The following is a 23,428-nucleotide window of genomic DNA, read 5'->3' on the forward strand; positions in this document are numbered from 1 at the left end:
CGAAAGACTTCCCCTCCAAAACAAAATGTGAGACTGTCTGAATATATTACCACACAATGACTTAAGACCACACCGAAAATCTTTGAGGGAATGAGAGCTGGGGTATTTAATTGTTGGCGAAGAAGCAAAATAAAAGTATTGCTCCTTCAACTGTTTTAATGGTGAAGCCGATCACTGTCTACTGCCACACTTTACATTTCTCCAGCAATATTCTCATCCTAATTTAATTTTCATCAAATTTAATTTTTCGTGCAGAAACACTTTTACTCTTTGTTCCATCAATGATAGCAAAGTGAGGAATTTTGAAGTTTACCTTATAACGTTTATTCTTTTGGTAAGAGAAAGCAATTTTTTCTTTGAAATTTAGGATTACATAATTTAACATCTGTTTTGCTTTCACTAGTATTGCTGTCAAACCAATATCCTAGATTAGGCTTAAACTAGGAAAAGATGAGGATGAAGAGGTGATGCTCAGCTACGAGAAACTTGATCAAGTGGACAACAAAGGTTTTTTTGTGATTAAGTGAAAAGAAAACAAAGTTTTTTTCTGATTCGTAAAGAGCAAAGATGAAACTAAAAATGCAAAAACAATGAAACTTAAATTTTAGTTTACTCAAAATGTCAAGCAATATTAGTTTTCAGTAAGTCGTTAGTTTTTCAGAATTCTAAAAATTTAAAAGATACGTTAGGGATCAGATTATTTGAACCGAAATTGTGGATAAGAAGATATGGAACTTATTATCTTTGTGTTCTGAATTCAATTCAATTTGTACCCTTCATAAGTCTATGGTTGCGTTGAACTAGAGACAAAGAAGAAGAGACATCGCAAGCCCTCAAGATTGAAGTATTTTTTAAGAGATTTCCATTTATTTTTATTTTGTATAAATGTCTTTTTGAAATAAACGTTTACTCTTGGAATTAATCGAAATAATAACATTTCCGTATCAACTTCAAATGGCAATATTCCTCACTAGACAGTTTTTCTTAATGGGTATTTAAATTCTCGGTTACTTTAGGCTGTGTTTTTTGCTTTACTAGGCTGTTAAAGGAACTGAGAGGGGTAGCAATAAAAAGGAGGAATTTCAAATTTCTGATTATATTGATTATGAGTATGTTTTTGATCATGTAGATTGTTATTGTAATCTACATGATCCGTGGAATATGTAATAGCCGTGGAATATATTTTGGGAAACGAACGAAATAAACGAAGTCCTGACGTATCTGTTATAATAAACATTTTCCAAAACTACGTTGTCGTGTATGCTTTTATTGAGGAAATAATAGGGAGACCGAGGTAAGCACTACAATCAACTGGCTTAATCTTGTTGTTCCCGAGAGGAATATCTGCTGACGGTGCGTTCTTTTGGTTGAAAGAATCCGACTTACGAATTTTCAGAATTGAATTCAAGACCGAGTTTTGCATGCTCAGGTTGTAGTCATGTGATGCGTCACTAATGCACTGGATAGTGTGACACAGGTTCAGAATGTCGTCTGCATAACAGATAAGACAAATTGAGACCGACGAGGGTGAAAGAAGAGGTAGCAGCGGACTGCACATCGACAACTACATTGCTGAAGAATGAACAGGAAGAAACAGCACCTAGACAGGTACCTTTCTCGTTGTCCACAAAAGTATCACGAGTGGTTGTGTGATCAGAATTAAAATGGTATAGAGGAAGGCCATCAGCTTTAGATGATGAATGGAAGACCAGGCGAACTTTAAGACAAGAATGCATGTTTCGGAGGGCTCTGTTGTATAAAGGGCTCATCCAACGTTTTGCTGCATAGAATAACATAGCGGGGTGAATGAGCAAATCAAAAACTTTCCACATATCGTTAGCTGCGTGTACAAGACTTCCTCTTGATGAATGAGCATCAACCGATGCATTCGTAATGATGGATAAAGCACGGGCACAACCAAGACATGGCTGGAAACAAAACTAATTTGGCAGAAAATAGAACTTCATGTTCAGTTGGTCGCTGAAAAGCAGTTCAAAAGGCTTGCAATAAGTGGTAGTCACTGTTATAGGGCGGAACGACGAGCACCGAGTGGCGAATTTTCCTCTCTTCGGTATCGGAGTGAGATCTTTAATAAAGAAAGAAGAGGTTAGAACCCTTGGATCACAATCGTCCTTTTAAAAGGGTAATATAATAATAATAATAATAATAATTTATTTCTTACCCACAACAACACTATAAAAGAATTAAAATGTGGAGTACAAACAATTAAATACACACAAAAAAGCAAAACATACAAAAAATGAAAAGTAATGACAATAGAAATTTTTTACGTTAATACAAAAAATTAAATAATACACAAAAAAATGAAATTAAAAAAAAACACAAAGAGAAAAACAAATACACACACAAAGTCAACGAAAAAAACGGACAAGACGATGATGAGGGGATAGGCGCGCAGAAGCTGTACTGGAGAGTTGTCTGTGAAGAATCTCCAACTTTAAAGTTATATCAGGAACTGAAAATTTTTTAACAAGAGTCCGGTTTTTGTCCTAGGTGGAAGATACAGAAGAAATTTGCAAAATTTGAAATAATTTATCCGAATTCTTTTTAATTACCATTATTAAGAAGGGTGAAAAGACCTGAAGCATAAAGGACAGAATGATCACAGAAAGTAGAATGAAGTTTAGCCAGCGCACGTCTATTATACTTCCCTCTATTTGCAACAATTTTTGCATAACCAATCTGAATCTTTTTACTTATATCACAAACAGTACGCTGACGTAAGCTCGAAAGATTATTAGTAATAGAGGTACCAAGCCAACGAATACAATCAACAAGAGGGATAGTGAAGCTGTTACAGTGAAGGGGAGTAGCAGTAGTACAGTTATAGGGAAGAAACTCACATTTATCTATATTAATTGAAAGGCCAATATCAGAGAAAGCATCAGAAACTATAGAGACCGTTTTGGAAAGACCCATTTTGGAATGGCTAATCAGAAGCAAGTCGTCAGCATACGCAAGATAAGAAACATCCGCAAGACCAGAAAGGTATGTACCTGAAATATTAGCCAGCACACTAGAAATACAAATCTTAAAAAGCGTAGGGGACAGAACACCACCCTGCCTAACTCCTCTGATGACTCCATTTGATATGAATCAAATGTAGCTCATATAATAGAGGATGTGAAGAGCGATCACTTTATTTATACCAGAAAATTTCTTATTTTTAAATCGCAGCATCACCTGCACTATAGAATCAACCAAGACAACAAAGTTGTCTGGTGGCAGCTATAAGGAAGTGGGTCAAAATTCCTTCATATTCAGACTGAAAAGAGGCATAAGGTCGACAGCCACTGCTGTTGAGTGGAACGAAAAGCACTGGGAGGCAAATTTTCCTTTCTTTGGAATTGAAGTGAAATCTTCAATCAAGAAAGAAGAGGTTAGAGCCCCTTGGATCACAATCATCTGTATCAAAAGGGTAATATGAATCAAATGTATCCCACAATCATAGAGGATGTGATGAGCAATTTATTTATCTGTTCCGGAAAATTTCCTACGTTTAAATCGCAGAATCACTCGCACTGTAGAATCAATCAAGGCAACAAAATTAAAAAATTGTCTGGAGGGCAGCTATAAAGAAGTGGGTCAAGATTCCTTCATATTCAGACTGAAAGAAGGCATCTGGTCGAAAGAACTCAGCGTAAAGGGGTAAATTTCACTTGGAATTAGAATTCATGGGTGGATGAGTGAGCACTGGGAGGATCTCCTTAGACATTTCTCTAGAAGGAAGTTTGTGATTGACAAGCTTACTGGGACTTCTCTTCGAATATCAGGTTCATGTGTATAAATAGATCTTTTTCAAGCTTCTGTTTGCAGGAAAGATGAATCTCTGAAACCCAGCCAAAACAAAGACGCTCAAACGGTGGCCATAGATGGGACCAGAACTTTGACTATCACCAAACTTCAACAAGGATTGGCTTACTTGCCAATGCTTTGTGATTCCCCCGTGGATACGTTTTTGACTTACACAACCTTTGTCTACACTTTTGAGGGCAGGAAAGATCTATGTAAGATACATGTCAAGAAACACGTGTTTTGTATTTATATCAGATTTTTGATTTCGCATTCGTAGCTGTAACGGAGCATGAATCTTTTGTAGGAGAGAATCCATAACAGTTACACAAAATAAATCACATCAAATAATTTTCCAGTTTCTTTTAAACTAAGCCCGGGGCATACAGGGTTGTGAAAAGGAGAAAACTAAGGATGAGAAGAGACGCAGGTATTGTAAGGTAGTCTGACAATTGGAGATCAGTAACGACGATGACATCTGACACTTGAAGATTTGTTGAAGAGACTACCTGGTCAAGGTGTGATGCGTATTTTGCTTTATGTGTCTAAGTATGTTCAAGGTCTTTCGGAAGAATCTTATGACGATTATCAAAAATACCAGACAACTAAAGGCACGGAATGATGATATGTCAATTAAGTTAAAGTTAAGATACCCGATAATAACACAGTGCTTACCTAACTTGTAAATTATAGAGAGATAAGACCCTTGTTTCTCCCACGTGGACGTACCCGGAAATCCCTACCGTTCATCGTGGTTATCAGTCGAGAGGCAAACATTGAATATAATACACACTTTTAGAAGAACAGCAAGAATAAATAACAAGAATCGAAAATACTAGAGCGAAGCAAACTAAAAAAGAGGGTCATGTTGCCAACTGACGGGCAACCACTTGGAGTTACTCGTTTATCTCGACTGAATAAGTGACAAAATCCGAATTTATTTTTAGAAGACCTAAACTATAGCTCATGAAAAAATATCCTTACAATCAACAAAATCAACACTTGGCAGCAAGTCGTTTTGCAGGAAGTCTAACTGAAGCTCAATGATTTATATTCTATGATTAAAGAGATACTGCTTGTGGGAAAGTAGGTGGATCCATGTCGTACTGTGGGCTTTGCCGGTTAACTCTTGTTTTTCGAACATTTTATACTACAGCACGTATGATTGGCAGCTTTACATCCTAGGTAGAACATTTTTTTTTCTAAACAAGGGGATGCACTACTTGAAGGATGATCGGGCGATCTGAGTCGATAGTGAGTGCCTGGTTCGATCACTGAGAGACCAAATTGGCGATTTCGTGACACGAGAAGCAGCGCTTTGTGAGGAAACAAATTCTTGTACGAAAAGCCTCTAGTATCCACCTTTCAGGGAGACTTTCAAGAACAGGTCCAAACCTTGTTTTGATTCAAAATAAAACACAAATATCCAACACTTTCCACACTGAGACACTCTTACGCAGTTATATACAAGGGATTTGATTCAGTCCTCATCGTAGTCACTCAGAACGTCTTTTAGGACACCTATGAATAGTGAGGATTTTAAAATTGCTGAAATACCAGAAGCACAATTTTTAGCATTTTAGTGAGAGACGGCCCTGAAAAAACAAATGAGTTTAATGTTAAAGTGTTTTTTTTTCTCGTGGTAACCACTGCCTGATTAGACTCGCTGCAATTGTTAACTACGAATTTGACTTTTTTTTCATATAGCCCAGAATACTCAGTAGGCCGATTTCTAGCTCAAATAAATTCGTGTTTTGCGAGATATGCTTCGAATAATGCAAAAATAAAAGAGCACAACATATTTTTCTAAAAAAAATAGTGTTAGGTCAACAAGAAAATAAATTTATTTCTTATGACAAAAAGAATTAATTATGTGAGGCATCGCTACAAAATATACTTACACTAGATTCGAAAAAATATAGCGAAAATAAAAAAAAAGTTAAAATATAGTTTATTAGCTAAGAAAATTGCATGCTACCGTCCTATTTTATTAATTGTGGTGGTTGCTAGAAACTTTGTTGAAGCTCCTGAATTTTGAATTTTCCTCCATTTCCTTCCATTTGGTTTCTTCTTTCACACAAAACAAGTAAAAAATCTTTCTCCGTGATATAGCGACTAGGAAGCAACCGTACCTCTGTATTCAAAATCTCCGCTTATATCTATACAAACGTAAGAAGTTTCACCTTTAGAATACTGTTTGTCCAGTTGATAAAATTAAAAGGATCCACAATTTAATTTGAATCTTTTCAGCTGATCACGTTTCAAAATGCTTAGATGTGACACTTGTAATAACATTTTTACGATGGCCATTCAACTGATGTCAATAAAGTACATCAGGCAAAAAGTAGGGAAGGCATACGTAAAACCGAAAAGAAAATTTTAATACAATTTGTTTTTAGTTATTTTCACGACTATTCTTAAAATTAAATTTATACAGTAATTTCAGGTTCACAGTTTGAGCCCGAGACATCTTTGTTTAACACCTAGAAAAGTTTAATTTAACTATTGACCATATTAAATTGCGTCTCTTATATATTTGTTCATCTTCTAAGGACTTGAGATTTTCCATAAGAAAAACATTTGTCACAAATAAATCTAAAAATAGATATAATTTTCCGAATTATTCAATTGCCTCAATATATGCTATAATGCATAGTTTACGTGGAGAAGGCTCCCTAGATTTTAGATGATAAGTATGCTCTTGAGAATAAGGTAGCAACGGCATCAAGTTCTTCGTCAATTAATTAATTGTCCTTTGCTGAAGATTTCTCAGTGCGTGACTTCCTACTCTCCTTCGAAGATTAATTGAGTGGCAATAAACAGAGTTGTTGGATTTCCATATTTGAAAGTTCCTCGTTGTTGAATTTTGAAATGAATCCGATTTGAACGGATTTCTGGAATTAAAGGCTTTGGACTATACTAAAAGGATGTTTTCATGGAATAAAAACGCTCTATTTTGTTGTAGGAAAACAATCAAATCTCATTAATGTCGTCATGACACTGGACCCTAAATGGTCTGTTGGCTATAAAATAACAAAAATGACAACAGGAAAGTCTTGCCTCAAATTTAGACATATTTCATTACTGTCACCTTCATAAAATCTTTGCCGCATGCTACTGCCCAAAATACTGCTGATGGTTGTTTGAGTAAAAGCACCATTCTTTTTTTGTAAGTACTAACTTTTCTTTTACATCATCCACTCTCTCTAATCTTGTTTGCTGCAATACCAACTCAACCTGGAGAAACTGGTGACCTAACACTGGGAAGCAAAGTACGAATTCTTTTCTGATCTTTAGAAGGCACGGGGACGTCCGCACCACTCTTCTTAGTTTGTACTCTTTGTGCTTTTGAATTTTTTATTGTAAAAAAAAGTTATTTAATTGTAATTTCTGTTCGTTTTGATTTATGGTACTTTTACGCTTGAAAATCATTTTACTTTGTTAAGGCTCGTCTTTGCTTTTAATCTGGCTCTCATTTGTTAAGAATTTTTTTTTTAACTTCATTGGTTTTCTCTACAAGTATCTAGATTTTGATTTACTATTTATATATTGGACGAAACTTTGTAGAATTTTTAATAGTAGTTATACATGACTGTATTTACAGTGGCCACAAGAAGGTGGCCGGGGGTCATGGTCCCACTGGGAAATCGTGGACTGTCAAGTAATTAAGAGGAAACCATCAAAAACCAGACAGAGAGCATTGAAATATTCACCGTTTATCTCTGCGTTAACAGAAGATAACCCACTTCCTCAACTACTCACTCTTGAAGCAAAAGTTTTTTGTGTTTTAAGGAAGATCCTTTTTCTAGTCAAATGGCCTCTGTGTTTCAGCAACTTTTCTTAAAGAATTTGGCCTAAAAGTTAAACTTTTAGAGTAAATACCAAGAAGTTGAGGAAGGAGAACTCTCTCATAGATCACAGGATTTAAGTTTTAATAATGTTCCTCACTTTCAGATGAAAAAACCTTAATTTTTGGTTCGTTTCAGATCATTTTTCATGTCGTGTGCTGGTCTATGCGATATATGATGTGGGGTAACAGCTGTTCAAATCCCCGTGTTTTTAAACTTCTCTTTTAAATTACATATGCCAATAACTGTAAACTGATTGGTAGCCCCTCCCCCTGCCTCTTCGGTTTGTCTATTTAAAAATTAAACTGTTGAATTGTGCTTAAAATTTCATTAAAATTTGGATATGTTGTTAGAATTTGCGATGAACAGTAATTTAGTTGAATAAATTCTTATCATTGTTTTTACTTCAGATTTTTGTGCAGACAAAGGGATTGCAGTTCGTTTCGATAGAAATTTTGTGTAACATCTGAACTTCTATGTGTCTGAGGCCATCACAACCTCTACAAGAGGAATTTTGTATTTTAAATAGATTATATACATAAATTTGAATCCAATGAAACGTTGTAGCCTGTATAAATGGAAAAAGAGAAATATTACTATTTAAAGTTACTGAAAACAAATCTCCTAGTTGCATTTGCCCCTCCCCCCTCCAAAGAAATTTCCTCACTACATTTATAATGGCTCACCTCGCCTTTTCTAACTCTGTGCTGATAGACAATATAATGTTTCTTGACATACAGAGACATATTATTGCAATGGAAGGGGTCCTACTAGATCCCTCCCATAAATGCATCAGTAATAAAAGCGTAGAGAAAAAATATTCCTGGGGATCAAGATGAATTATTTATCATTTTTCATTCCCCCCACCTTCCCCAAAACTCATTCTATTCTCATCGAAAGGCTTAATCAGAGCTAGAATATTTGACATTTAATATCTTTCTGAAACATCTCCCCTAATTTGCACTCTTTGAAACATACCCCCACACACAAAAAAATTACCTAACAACTAAGATGACCTTCATGATGGTTGATATACACTTACAAACCCCTCTACAAGATTTTGTGAAAAGGAAATCAAATTAGTTCACTTATAAAAAGTTTTAAAATAAATGCTAGCGACATTTTTCTGCAATAAGAAGGGAGGTATTATCCCCCTCCAGCAATATCACTCAGACTTAGTATAAATGAAAGGAAGTGAGAGATTAAATCTCAACACTCCCCTACCCCTCTGTATATTAAACAGTTCGTGGTAACAAACTGTAGTAAGGAGCGACCCGGCTCAATAGTAAACGAAACTCTAAAAAACGGAATTTTGATACTAACAGATATATCAAAAGAATTGAATTTTCATGTTGATTTTATATATATAAGTTTCATCAAATTTAGTCTATGTCAACAAAAGTTATGAGCCTGAGAAAATTTGGCTTATTTTAGAAAATAGGGAGAAAAAAGTCAAAAAGTCATAGAAAAGTCAAAAAGTCATCCCCCTAAAATTCATAGAATCTTAACGAAAATCACACCATCGCATTCAGCGTATAAGAAACCCTATTGCGAAAATTTCAAAATCCTATCTACAAAAATGTGGAATCTCGTATTTTTTGCCAGTAGACAGATCACGGGTGCGTGTTTATTTGTTTTTTTTCCCAGGGGTCATCGTATCGACCAAGTGATCCTAGAATGTCGCAAGAGGGCTCATTCTAACGGAAATGAAAAGTTCTAGTGCCCTTTTTAAGTGACCAAAAAATAGAAGGGCATCTAGGCCCCCTCCAACGCTCATTTTTAACCCAAAGTTAATGGATCAAAATTTTGAGACAGCCATTTTGTTCAGCATAGTCAAAAATCAAAATAACTATTTCTTTGGGGATGACTTACTCCCCCACAGTCCCCAGGGGAGGGGCTGCAAGCTACAAACTTTGACCAGTGCTTACATACAGTAATGTTTATTGGAAAGTGTAGAGACGTTTTCAGGGGGATTTTTTCGGTTTGGGGGGTTGAGGGGAGGTGGCTATGTAGGAGGATCTTTCCTTGGAGGGATATGTCATGGGGGAAGAGAAATTCAATGAAAAGGGCGCAGGATTTTCTAGCATTACTATAAAAAAAACAATGAAAAAATAAACATGAAAAAGTTTTTTTTAATTGAAAGTAAGGAGTAGCATTAAAATTTAAAACGAAAAGAGATTATTACGCATATGATGGGTTCTTCTCCTCCTAAATAATTCGCTCTTTATGCTAAAGTATCTTAAGTAATTTCAACTATTTATTCTACGGCCTTTCGGATTCAGGGGTCATTCTTAAAGAATTGGGGCAAAACTTAGGCTTTAGTGTAAAGAGCGAGGTATTAACGAGGGGACAATCCCCCTCATATACATAATAAAAATATAAGAATATAGAAGTTAATTCTTAAGTTATGTATTTTTTTACTAATAAAAACGTTTGTTAAAAATTAAAAATTCTAGTTGCCTTTTTAAGTAACCGAAAAATTGAAGGGCAACTAGGCCTCCTTCCCCACCCCTAATATCTCAAAATCGTCTGATCAAAACTAAGAGAAAGCCATTTAGCCATTTAGCATTTAGCCATTTAGTATTAATTGGAGGGCAACTAGGCCTCCTCATACGCTCATGTTTCCCAAAGTCACCGGACCAAAATTTTGAGATAGCCATTTTATTCAGCATGGTCGAAAACCAAATAACTTTGTCTTTGGGACGACTTACTCCCCCAGAGTCCCCGTGGGAGGGGTTGCAAGTTACAAAATTTGACCAGTGTTTACACATAGTAGGGGAGAGTCGGGTAAGACGGACCGGGGGGCAAGACGGACCTTTTGTCATTGCTCGACTTGAGCCTCACCTTTTTATCACTTGTAGAGCTAGAAACAACGGCCATCTAGTGGCAAGTTTCGGAGCGAAGTCTGAGAGTTGAAGCCAATCTTGTGTTCGAGAAAAATATTTTTATTCGTTTTAACATTCTCGAAACCGGCTTTTGAGGTAAATGTTTTTCTTTTCTGGTGTTTCTAATGTTCTGTTTTATACTGTGGTAATTTTTCTTACAAATATGGAGTTCTAGGAGAGTGTGTGAGACATTAATTTTTTTCGATGCAGCGCCATCTTATGTTATATTTTTTAACTATTCCGAAAAAGCAGGTTTAGGGTAAGATGGACCACAGAGACAGCGGGTAAGACGGACCGGTCCGTCTTGCCCCCTATCATCTGGGATCTTTTTCGAAGTTATTATTTTTTACGTATTTTGTGAATATTGTGTTGCATTTATTGTTCCCGCATGTCAATTAGAAATATATTAAGCTGTCTCTCTTTTGCAGAATGGGAAAGTATACTAGGAAAACCACCCGCGGTCTCCACGACCAGGACTTACTGAGAGCAGCTGCTATGCGAGTTAAATCTGGTTCGCCGCTTCGCAAAGTTTCGAAAGAGGTTGGTTTGCCACGAAGCACAGTGCGAAGAGCAGTTGCAAAACTCGACGCAGCAGAAGATCTCCAATCAGTGGAGTTGGCAACTACCTTCAACTTTAAAAGTGTGTTCTCAGCAAACGAAGAGATACTTCTGAAGGACTATATGATCACGGCACAGCACATGCATCATGGACTTACGAAAAAGTAAGCAGGTCAGCTTGCATATGAATATGCCCAGGCCAAAGGGAAGAATATGCCGAAGAACTGGACTGAAAATAAGTGTGCAGGAAAAGACTGGATGAATAGCTTTATGAGTCGTGCTGGGCTTTCCCTAAGGTCCTCCGAAGCGACAAGCCTTGACAGAGCCACCAGCTTCAACAGGACGAATGTCAGCGAATTCTTCAATAATTTAGAAGAGCTGCTTATAAAGCACAAGTATCCGCCGAATAGAATATATAATCTACCGTTATAATCACCGTTCAGAAGACACCAAAAGTGGTTGCAGAAAAGGGATCGAAGCAAGTTGGACGCATTACTTCGGCTGAGCGAGGGACGCTGGTAACAGTCGTAGGGTGTATCAACGCAGCTGGCCAGTCGATAGCCCCTTTCTTTGTCTTTCCACGAGTGAACTGGCTTCAAAGTTTTCTCAATGGCACGCCCCCTGGAAGCACAGGAAAATGCCAGCCGTCTGGATGGATGACAGCCGAAATCTTCCCGGATATGATACGCCATCTGATCTCCCAAACCAGTTGCTCGCCCACAAATCGACTTCTGCTGATTATGGATAACCATGATTCGCACGTCTCATTGAGCGTGGTTAATCTTTGCAGAGAAAACGGCATTGACGTCTTAACGCTTCCGCCACATTGCAGTCACAAGCTGCAGCCTCTTGATGTTGCTGTTTATGGGCCATTCAAGCGATACTACAATGAAGCAGCTAACTCGTGGATGATTTCGAACCCAAACAGGAGGATTACCATTTATGAAATCGGAATATTCGTTGGAATCGCTTTTCCAAGAGCTTTCGTCATGGAAAACGTACTAAGCGGGTTCCAAAAAACAGGAATATACCCTTTCAATAGGAACGTTTTCCAAGATCAAGACTTTCTCAGCGCCTTTGTGACAGACCGACCAGCACCAGAGACGTCTCCCATGACAGGCCAGTCTGCAGTTCCATCAACCAGCCCTGGCGACGAGAGCTTGAATAACGACGTGCTGCCAACTACCAGTAGCTCAGTGATTTCTGCGACTATGCCAGTGACTCCAGAGTCGGTTCGTCCTCACCCTAAGGCGAGTTTCTATGCAAGAGACGGAACGTCTAGGAAAAGAACAAAGTCCAAAATTCTGACGAACACACCTGAAAAAAAACAGACTGGAAGAAGAATTTGAGTTGAAAAGAAAAAAATCAGAAAAGAAAGCTCAAAGAAAACGGCCTGAAAAGAGAAACCTCTCTAAACAGCCTGGGAACGGGGAAGACAGCTTCGATGAACATATCGTGCTGGATGATGAAAGTGGCTGACTGCTGGATGACAGCTTGCATTTGGATGGGTCAGAGGAGGAGGAGTTTCTTGATGGAACCGAACCAAAAAGTGGGGATTTCTTGGCTGTGAAAGTGTCGACCAAGAAGAGCTTCAGGAATTATGTTGGAGTTGTGTGTGATTGTGAATCTGATGGTTTCCAAGTTCAGTTTTGGAAGCGATTAGCTCCATCGAGCAAATTCATGGCAACTGAAGAGATGAGCTTCGTGCGAAAAGAAGAGGTCATCATGAAGCTGCCAAAACCGACCCCTTCGGGTGGAACGACGAGACAGTCGGCTCAGTTCGTTTTCACGTAGATTTGGCCTCGTACAGTGTTTAAATATAGTTATTTGCTAACTTTTTACTTTTTTACTTACTACTAGTATTTTAAGTATTCGAAATAAAATTGTTTAGAGACAATCAATCTTTTTGAGCAATTGGGTCCGTCTTGCCCAAAGGACTGGTCCGTCTTATCCTATGGGGTGGGCAAGATGGACCTTTTGACCAACTTCAGTTTTTTTTATCTGGGCCCGGAAATACGGCTGATTTATGTGTGAAGAAGGTTTCTTTACGTAACTCAATGTTTTGGGGATAAGTTAGACACCTTTCGTCAGTCGTTGCTTGTTTCCAACCTCTTCCGCAGACGAAAAACCAAAATGGGGTCCGTCTTACCCGACTCTCCCCTAATGGTTATTGGAAAGTGTACAGACGCTTTCAGGGTGATTTTTTTGGTTGGGGGGATGGGTTAAGGGGAGGGGCTTATGCGGGGAGAACTTTCCACGGAGGAATTTGTCATGAGGGAAGAGAATTACCATGAAGGGGGCGCAGGGTTTTTTAACCATTTTTTAAAGAGCAATGCAAAAATGAATATGAAAAAGTTTCTTCAATTGAAAGTAAGGAGCGGCATTGATACATGAAACGAACAGAAATTATTACGCACATGATGGGGTTCACCTCCTCCTAATACTTCGTTCTTTACTCTAAAGTAATTTTATTGATTTCAGCTATTTATTCTACGGCCTTTGTGATTCAGGGGTCATTCTTAACGAACTGGGACAAGATTTAGGCTTTAGTGTAATGAGTGAGATATTGGTGAGGGGGCGAACCCCCAAATATACGTAATAAAAGCATACGAATTTAGAAGTTCGTTACGTAAGTTAGCTCGTAAGTTACGTGTATTTTTACTAATAAAAACGTTCGTAAAATTAAAAGCTCTAGTTGTCTTTTTAAGTAATTAAATAAAAAAAAACAAGTTTTTTAACGGGAAGTAAGGAGCAACATTTAAACTTAAAACGAACAGAAATTGCTTCGTATAAGAAAGAGCTGCTTCCTCCTCAACGCCCCACTCTTTACGCTAAAGTTTGATTCTTTCTCTTAACTCTACTTTTTAAGACAGTAAAAAACTTTAGCGTAAAGAGCGGGGTGTTGATGAGGAAGCAGCCCTTTCATATACGAAGTAATTTCTGTTTGTTTTAAGTTTTAATATTGCTCCTTACTTCCCGTTAAAAAAACTTGTTTTTTTTTATATTTAATTTCTGAACGTTTTTGAATCAATGCATGTTTTGATTCTGGCTCTCCACAGATGAATAATTAAAACGAAATTTGCATATTTATTTTTTTTGGCTAATTGGCTTTCTCGTAGTTTTAATCGAGTGATTTTGAGAAAAAAGGAGCGGGGGAGGAGGCCCTGTTACCCTCCGAGTTTTTGGCTACTGAAAAAGGCAACTAGAACTTTTAGGTTTTTACGAATTTTTATTAGTAAAAGATATAGGTAACTTAAAAATTAGCTTACGTAACGAACTTCTGTATTCTCATGTTTTTATTACGTATATGAAGGGATTCACACCCTCGTCAGTACCTCGCTCTTTACACTAAAGCTTAAATCTTGTCCCAATTTCTTAAGAATGACCCCTGAATCACAAAAGCCGTAGAATAAATAGTTGAAATTACTAAAAATGCTTTAGCGTACAGAGCGAAGTATTAGGAGGAGGTGAGCCCATCATACACGTAATAATTTCTGTTCGTTTTAAGTTTTAATGCTTCTCCTTACTTTCAGTTGAAAAAACTTTTTCATATTTATTTTTTCTTTTTTTTTAAATAATGCTAGAAAATCCTGCTCTCCCTTCATGAAACTTTTCTTCCCCCATGACAAATTCCTCCAAGGAAAGTTCCCCCAACATATCCCCATCTTCTCACCCCTCCCCTCAACCTAAAAATCCACCAGAAAACGTCTGTACTCTTCCAAATAACCATTACTATATGTAAGCACTGGTCAAAGTTTGTAACTTGTGGCCCCTCCCACGGGGACTGTGGGGGAGTAAGTCGTCCCCAAAAACAAAGTTATAAGGTTTTTTGACTACTCTAAATAAAATGGCTATCTCAGAATTTTGATCCAGTGATTTTGGGAAAATGATTAGCGTGGGAGGGGACCTAGGTGCCCTCCAATTTCTTAGTCACTTAAAAGGGGGACTAGAACTTTCAATTTCCGTTAGAACGGGCCCTCTCGCAAGATTCTCAGACCACCGGGTCAATACGATTACCCCTGGGGTAAAAACAAAAAAAAAACAAATAAACACGCATCCGTGATCTGCATTCTGGCAAAAAATACAAAATTCCACATTTTTGTAGATAGGAGCTTGAAACTTCTACAATAGGGTTCTCTGATACGCTGAATCTGATGGTGTGATTTTTGTTAAGATTCTATGACTTTTAGGGGTCGTTTCCCCCTATTCTCAAAAATAAGGCAAATTTTCTTAGACTCGTAACTTTTGATGGATATGATTAAACTTGTTGAAACTTGTATATTTAAAACCAGCATTAAAATGCAATTCTTTTGATGTAGCTATTGGTATTAAAATTCTATTTTATAGAGTTTTGGTTACTATTGAGCCGGGTCGCTCCTTACTACAGTTCGTTACTACGAACTGTTTGACCAAAAAATTGTAGGGTAACTAGGCCTACCTCCCAAGCTCCTTTTTTTCTCAAAATCGTCCGATCAAAACTATGAGAAAGCCATTTAGCCAAAAAATTAATTAATCTTCAAATTTCCTTTTAAGTATTCACGTGCAGATAGTCAAAGTCAAAATATGCATTAATTCAAAAACGTTCAAAAATTAAATAAAAGTGCAAGTTTTTTTTAAACTGAAAGTAAGGAGCGATATTAAATTTTAAAATGAACAGAAATTACTCCGTATATGAAAGGGGCTGTTCCCTCATCAACGCCCCGCTCTTTACGCTAAATTTTTTTACTGTTTTAAAAAGTAGAGTTGAGAGAAAGAGTCAAACTTTAGCGTAAAGATCGGGGCGTTGAGGAGGGAACAGCCCCTTTCCTATACGGAGTAGTTTCTGTTCATTTTAAGTTTTAATATCGCTCCTTACTTTCAGTTAAAAAAAACTTGTTTTTTTATTTAATAACTATATTGAATGCAATGAAAGCCGACGCTCAGATCACCTTTTGCAGCTTAAAATTTAAATTAAAATCAGATATTTGCAATGAAAGCCGACGCTCAGATAACCTTATGCAGCTTAAAAATTTAAATTTAAATCAGAAATCTTAATTATTTCGCTAAAAATCTGAAGTTGAACTCTTTTGTCGATTAGCTTGAAAATGAATTATTACGCGGGTCAAGGAGATGATTTATTTTTTATAAGGGGAAAATGAGGCTTGAAACTGATTATCTTTGATCAATCTAAAACTTACAGTGGTTGGATTCTCTGTAAAACCTAGAGAAGTAAAACTTACTTCTCCACTAGGGTTCTCTGATACGCTAAATTTGATGGTGTGATTTTCGTTAACATTCTATGCCTTTTAAGGGGTGTTTCCCCCTATTATCAAAATAAGGCAAATTTTCTCAGGCTCTTAACTTTTGATGGGTAATGAAACTTATATATTTAAAATCAGCATTAAAATGCGATTCTTTTGATATAACTATTGTTATAAAAATTCCGTTTTTTAGAGTCTCGGTTACTATTGAGCCGGGTCTCTCCTTACTACAGTTCGTTACCACGAACTGTTTGATAGTGTAAGTTTTGTATAATTTAAAATCAGGATTTAAAACAATTCTCTGTAATTTAATGACAATATACTCGTAGGAATTCTCCAGAGAGGATGTTTGAAGCATTACGCATGAATAAAAAGGGAATAAGACAATGAATATACTTCAGAAACGTTACATGTACCTCTTTATTTCTGAATTTTTATATTATTTTATTTTCGAATTTTACTTGAGCGTTTGCTGAGTGTGGCGCGGAAAAATTATCATTCCGATAACATATATACACATAATGTATTTAGATTGAACACAACATCTATCTCCAAATTCCCTAAAAGTTTATTCTTAATGTAATAACCATTTTTTTATGTATTTCACATAACCTAGGCTCTTTTGACGGCGTGGATGCAAATATTATCTTTTGATTTTGTTCGAACTCCCTCCAAAATCTCCTTAAGTTTCAATCAACACCATTAGCCGTGCCTGAGACACGGCAGATACGCAATTTGACAACCGTGAAGCTCATAGAGTCTTTTGATTAAGCTCAACATTTATCCCCCTTCAAAATCTTCTAAAAATATCAGCTTCATAACCTTAGCTGTTCTTTTCTGTTTAGGCATTGCATGCACCATTTTAACAACCTGGATTTTTATGATATTTTCTGATTTAGTTCAACATCCTATTAAACATTTCTTGAAGTTTCAACTTAATACCGTCAACTACTTCTGAGATTTTTAACCCACCATATAGAATTATCAAAACATAAATAAAATAACATGTTAACATTAATGCAAATTAATAAGCCAATTTCCGGTAGCGTGTAACCTTCTGTCTCCGACAAAATGACACAGTTCTTCATTTGGAAGAAATTTGACAAGTCAACATCTCTTTTTCAGAATCTTCGTGTATTTACGAAGTTTTTTTCTGAAGGCTAAAAGAAAGAAGTAACAAGTTCCCTATTATTGTTCTTATTTATCTTTCTTTGCAGGAAAGAGTGTCACAATATTGGGAGGCAGAGTGGCAAACATAAGAGAAGCTTGTTACTGTGATGAGAGAAACATGAGAGAAGCTTGTTACTGTGATTTGGAAATTTTCATTTGCAATTTGATTCCTGTTGGTGACTGAGCTAGGTCCAGAAGAATGATAACTTGTTGAAGACGAATAAAAACACTGTAAGACTTCCCACTTACCGAGGGGCAGAAATTATGAGAGAACTAAAAGAGGCTAAAAACAAATGGCTTTTTGTTGTCATAGTATTCAGTGGATTAAATGAGGCACTTGAAGCAAATGAACAGCTATTAATTGCGAGCGTAATAGATGGAACTACCAAACACTTTCTTGGAGCTCCTAGTGGCAATTAATAGCTTCAATTTCTGAGATAGGAAGTTTTTACTCGTTGGTCAGCCAGATACACCACGTTGAAGAGCTTCTTGAAATTGAAGTAACCCGTGGCCATAATCTTGTTCTACATTTGGAGACGTGGGCTAGTACTATTCGAAGAAGAATTTGAGCTTGTTACTGCCCTCTGCTCATTTCTATCAAGCTTTGAGGATAAGATGGATGCAGTGGAAGGATATGAACACCCTACTCTTAATCTTCTACTACTATATCAAGTTCACCTTAAAGATATTTTAGCAGCACCTGACACTGAAGTTGAAGAACCATGTGCTTTGACATCCCTGAAAAGTCTCCTACTAAAAACTGTTTATCCCAGGGTTGATCTGATGATAACTTCAGCCCCGTTAGACATTCAGCTTTTCAAGCTAAAAAATATTAATGAAAATCTAGGTTTAACAAGCAAGAAATAGTCTTTGATCATAATGTTAAACATCAACTGTCTGTGTAACAACTACAACAGCTGCTATGTTTAGTAGCATCAAGGCCGCCAAATAGTTCGTCCAGAATCTCATTGCCAAGCTCCATTCAGCCAAAAATTGCGGTGACAGTGATGATAATATTTCCAAAGTTTTTTCTTTTGGAGAATATGAAGCTTCAGACACGTCAACAGATTCAGCAGCAGTTTCCCCTTAGGAATCGCAGTTTGCTACTTTCTCATTTTTGACTAACATGTTAACTAACTTTGTAAATGTCTATTAGTGGTGGAAAGATACGGGAATAATGTTCAAACTTCGGGGAAATTCCAGCAGAGTGTTTTTTACAACAAAATGTTTAGAAAAATTATCTGAATTACACAAAAAAAATCTACCAAAATTCCCCTTTGCAAAAGTGTCCCAAATTTGCCCTTGAAAGGGAAAATGAGGGGAAAATCAATTTTAGTGTTTTTAAATATTTTGGGGTTTAGAGAGTTGTTTCCTATCAGATAATGCAATCTGGCTACAAATCTGAATTCAGGTTTCTATTTTTTCGTATGCTTATTCCCATTTCCACCCTAAAAGGAGAGGGAGGGGGTTGAAGCCCTAAATTAAGAGGTTGTCGTATTTTTGGCCGTTCCCTTTGAAATGGATGGTTGTGAATTCGAAAATAAAGTTAAAAACATGATTTAACGTAGTCAAGTACCTCATCTTACCTAAAATAGTTGTGAAAATTAACCTACATGAGCTAGTTATTTTAATCATTCTTAGTCGATTCGCTATTTCCTATCAACATAGGAAACAGTCTAATCAACTCAGACAGTTTAATTTCAAACCAGTATAATAGGATCCCCTGCCCCTCCAGTTTTGGTTTTCCATTCCTTAGTGCCATTCTTTAGCAGATCAAATCACTGGAGCAACCTACAATAGTACTTGCCTCCACCAAAGAAACAGAAGGGAAGACCGTGCGATAGCGCAAGGAAAGCCACTCTCGAAGAAGTGCTTCAATTGTATGCCAACAGTGAAGAGTCTTCTGTATCTCTGAGCAAAGATGATTTACATTCTCTCTGAAACTGACTGTGATAGTTTTGCCTACAACTTTCGTCAAGCCAAGGAATTGATAGTCAGTGACACCGTCGAACAAGTAGTTGGGTTTTATTCAAACGGGAAAGAGACAATCGTAGCATTTATAGATTAAATTAAAAAAACAAGTTTTTTTCACGGAAAGTAAGGAGCAACATTAGAACTTAAAACGAACAGAAATTACTTCGTATATGAAAGGGGCTGCTTCCTCATCAACGTCCCGTTCTTTACGCTAAAGTTAGACTCTTTCTCTTAACTCTACTTTTTAAAACAGTAAAAAACTTTAGCGTAAAGAGCGGGGCGTTGATGAGGAAGCAGCCTCTTTCATATACGAAGTAATTTCTGTTTGTTTCAATTTTTAATGTCGCTCCCAACTTTCCGTTAAAAAAACTTACTTTTTATTTAATTTCTGAACGTTTTTGAATCAATGCATGTTTTAATTTTGGCTCTCCGCAGATGAATAATTAAAACAAAATTTGCATATTTATTTTTTTGGCTAATTGGCTTTCTCGTAGGTTTGATCGAATGATTATGAGAAAAAAAGGAGTGGGGGAGGAGGCCTAGTGGCCCTTTGATTTTTTGGTTGCTTAAAAAGGTAACTAGAACTTATAGTTGTTTACAAATATTTTTATTAGTAAAAGGTATACGTAACTAACAAATTAGCTTACGTAACGAACTTCTGTATTCTCATGTTTTTATTACGTATATGAAGGGGTTCACCCCCTCGTCAGTACCTCGCTCTTTACACTAAAGCTTAAACTTTGTCCCAGTTTCTTAAGAATAACCCCTGAATCACAAAAGCCGTAGAATAAATAGTTGAAATTACTAAAAATGCTTTAGCGTAAAGAGCGAGGTATTAGGAGGAGGTGAGCTCATCAAATGCATGATAATTTCTGTTCGTTTTAAGTTTTATTGCTTCTCCTTACTTTCAGTTCAAAAAACTTTTTCATATTTATTTTTTCATTTTTTTAAATAATGATAGAAAATCCTGCGCTCCCTTCATGAAACTTTTCTTCCCCCATGACAGATTCCTCCAAGGATAGTTTTCCCAACATATTCCCACCTTCTCAACCCCCCCCCCCTCCCTAACCTAAAAATTCCCCAGAAAACGTCTGTACACTTCCAAATAACCATTACTATGTGTAAGCGCTGCTCAAAGTTTGCAACTTGTGGCCCCTCCCACGGGGACTTTGGGGGAGTAAGTCGTCCCCAAAGATATAGTCATAAGGTTCTTTGACTACGCTGAATAAAATGGCTATCTCAGAATTTTGATTTAGCGTGGGAGGGGACCTAGGTGCCCTCCAATTTATTTACCACTTAAAAAGGGCACTAGAACTTTTCATTTCCGTTATAATCAACCCTCTCACAAGATTTTAGGACCACTGGGTCGATACAATCACCCCTGGGAAAAAAAAAACACGCATCCGTAATCTGCCTTCTGGCAAAAAATACAAAATTCCACATTTTTGTAGATAGGAGCTTGAAACTTCTACTTTAGGGTTCTCTGATACGCTGAATCTGATGGTGTGATTTTTGTTAAGATTCTATGACTTTTAGGGGTTGTTTCCCCTATTTTCTAAAATGAGGCAAATTTTCTCAGGCTCGTAACTTTTGATGGGTAAAATTAAAGTTGATGAAACTTATATATTTAAAATCAGCATTAAAATTAGATTTTTTTTATGTAGCTATTGGTATCAAAATTCCATTTTTAGAGTTTTGGTTACTATTGAGCCGGGTCACTCCTTACTACAGTTCGTCACCACGAACTGTTTGATACGGCTGACAGGATATTACGAGAGCATCACCAAGAGGTGAAAGTAGATAGTGAAAACGCAGAGCTCATCAAAGTTGTTGGAAGGACAACAGAAAGTGAAGTCAAAATCGTTGCGATAAGAAACAATTTCTACGAAGTGTTTAGCGAATTATCGTCAGTAGAAAAGTGTTTGAAATTCGTGTGCCCATCTCTTTGTCTACTGCTTTCATCAATAGGTGTAAAGTCGCCTCTTTTGATATTTTCTATTGCACAGGCTATAATACAGGCATGCAGACCACGGGGTTTAATGTCGTCTCTGCAAACAGGACTGGCTTCGCAGCTGCATCACCATTTTTTATCCCGAATTTTAATTGAAACGTTGCATAATCTTGGTTTCGTAATTAGGAGTAAAAAAAACTGAATGATTTGCAGCAGAAAATCAAACATTATTGGAAAAGTCCGAAGAGAAAGCATATTTTTATCAGTATGCAGTAGACAACGTTGATCATGGTATTGCTACTATTGACGGCCTGAATATCTTTCATGGAATGGGAGCTATTGAAGTGTCTACACCTGAGTTGCTGCACGGAAGCTTTCCGTACAGAGAAAATAAGTAAATGAAGATGAATTGAAATCAATTAAAGTCGTGCCATTCTACACTTACCATATCTCGACCACGTCACAACCAAGGACTTATGTTTGTTTGACAAATATGAATGACACTCATGGCATTGAATGGAAGGTTGAAGCGCTCTGGCTTTTTGAAGCGCTCAGACCAGTTTACTGGAAGACAAAGGATCATCTATGCAAAGCCTGCCAAAAGTGCTTTAACAAATGCTACTGTTGTCATAGGTGAATTTCACACCCCCACCAGTTTTCTAGTAGCCATTGGCTTCAAAATGGCTGACTTGGGAATTTCCGAAATCATAAGTAAAGTATACGCACCAATCATTGGTCAAAGTACATTACAAGGCAAAGTATGTTACATACACACATAAACACAGACACGCACACACACATACACACACACACATACACACACACACAATGAGAGAAAGAGTCAAACTTCAGCGTAAAGAGCGGGACGTTGAGAAGGGAACAGCCCCTTTCATACACGGATTAATTTCTGTTCGTTTTAAATTTTAATGTCGCTCTTTATTTTCAGTTAAAAAACTAACTTTTGTATCAAACAGTTCGTGGTAATCAAACAGTTCGTGGTAACGAATTGTAGTAAGGAGCGACCCAGCTCAATAGTAACCAAAACTCTAAAAAAGTGAATTTTGATATCAATAGCTACATCAAAAGAATCGCATTTTAATGCTGATTTTAAATATGTAAGTTTCATCAAAAGTTATGAGAGAAAGTTACTGAGAAAATTTGCCTTATTTAAGAAAATAGGGGGAAACACCCCCTAAAAGTCTTAGGATCTTAACGAAAATGACACCATCAGATTCAGCGTATCAGAGAACACTACTGTAGAAGTTTCAAGCTCCTATATACAAAAATGTGGAATTTTGTATATTTTGCCAGAAGACAAATCACGGGTGCGTGTTTATTTCTTTGTTTTTTTTTGTTTTTTTTTTCTTTTTCCCAGGAGACATCGTATCGACCAAGTGGTCCTAGAATGTCGCAAGAGGGCTCATTCTAACGGAAATAAAAAGCTCTAGTGCCCTTTTTAAGTGACCAAAAAAATCGGAGGGCATCTAGGCCCCCTCCCACGCTCATTTGTTTCCCAAAGTCAACGGATCAAAATTTTGAGATAGCCATTTTGTTCAACATAGTCAAAAACCAGAATACCTATGTCTTTGGGGATGACTTACTCCCCCAAAATCCCTGGGGAGGGGCTGCAGGTTACAAACTTTGACCAGTGTTTACATATAGTAGTGGTTATTGGGAAGTGTACAGACGTTTTCAGGGGGATTTTATTTTGTTTGGGGGTGGGGCTGAGGAGAGGGGGCTATGTTGGAGGATCTTTCCTTGGAGGAATCTGTCATGGGGGAAGAAAAATTCAATGAAAAGGGCGTAGGATTTTCTAGCATTACTATAAGAAAACAATGAAAAATAAACATGAAAACTTTTTTCAAATAAAAAGAAGGAGTAGCATTGAAACTTAAAACGAACAGAGATTATTACGCATATGAGGGGTTCTAATAATACTTTAGCATAAAGAGCGAGGTATTTAGGAGGAGATAAATACCTCGCTCTTTA

General features: G+C 36.9%; 1 protein-coding gene across 2 annotated transcripts in view; it reads right to left on the reverse strand.

Moving 5' to 3' along the window:
• Window positions 1-1,261: 1,261 nt before the first annotated feature.
• Window positions 1,262-23,428, reverse strand: part of LOC136029201 (visual pigment-like receptor peropsin) — a 218,124-nt gene continuing 195,957 nt past the window's right edge. For both annotated transcript variants that reach the window (XM_065707349.1, XM_065707348.1), the window contains exon 8: window positions 1,262-5,334. The gene's annotated coding sequence lies outside the window, so the exon portion shown is untranslated. The remainder of the gene's footprint in view (window positions 5,335-23,428) is intronic.

Source organism: Artemia franciscana, chromosome 7, assembly GCF_032884065.1.
Source record: "Artemia franciscana chromosome 7, ASM3288406v1, whole genome shotgun sequence".
Classification (NCBI taxonomy): domain Eukaryota; kingdom Metazoa; phylum Arthropoda; class Branchiopoda; order Anostraca; family Artemiidae; genus Artemia; species Artemia franciscana.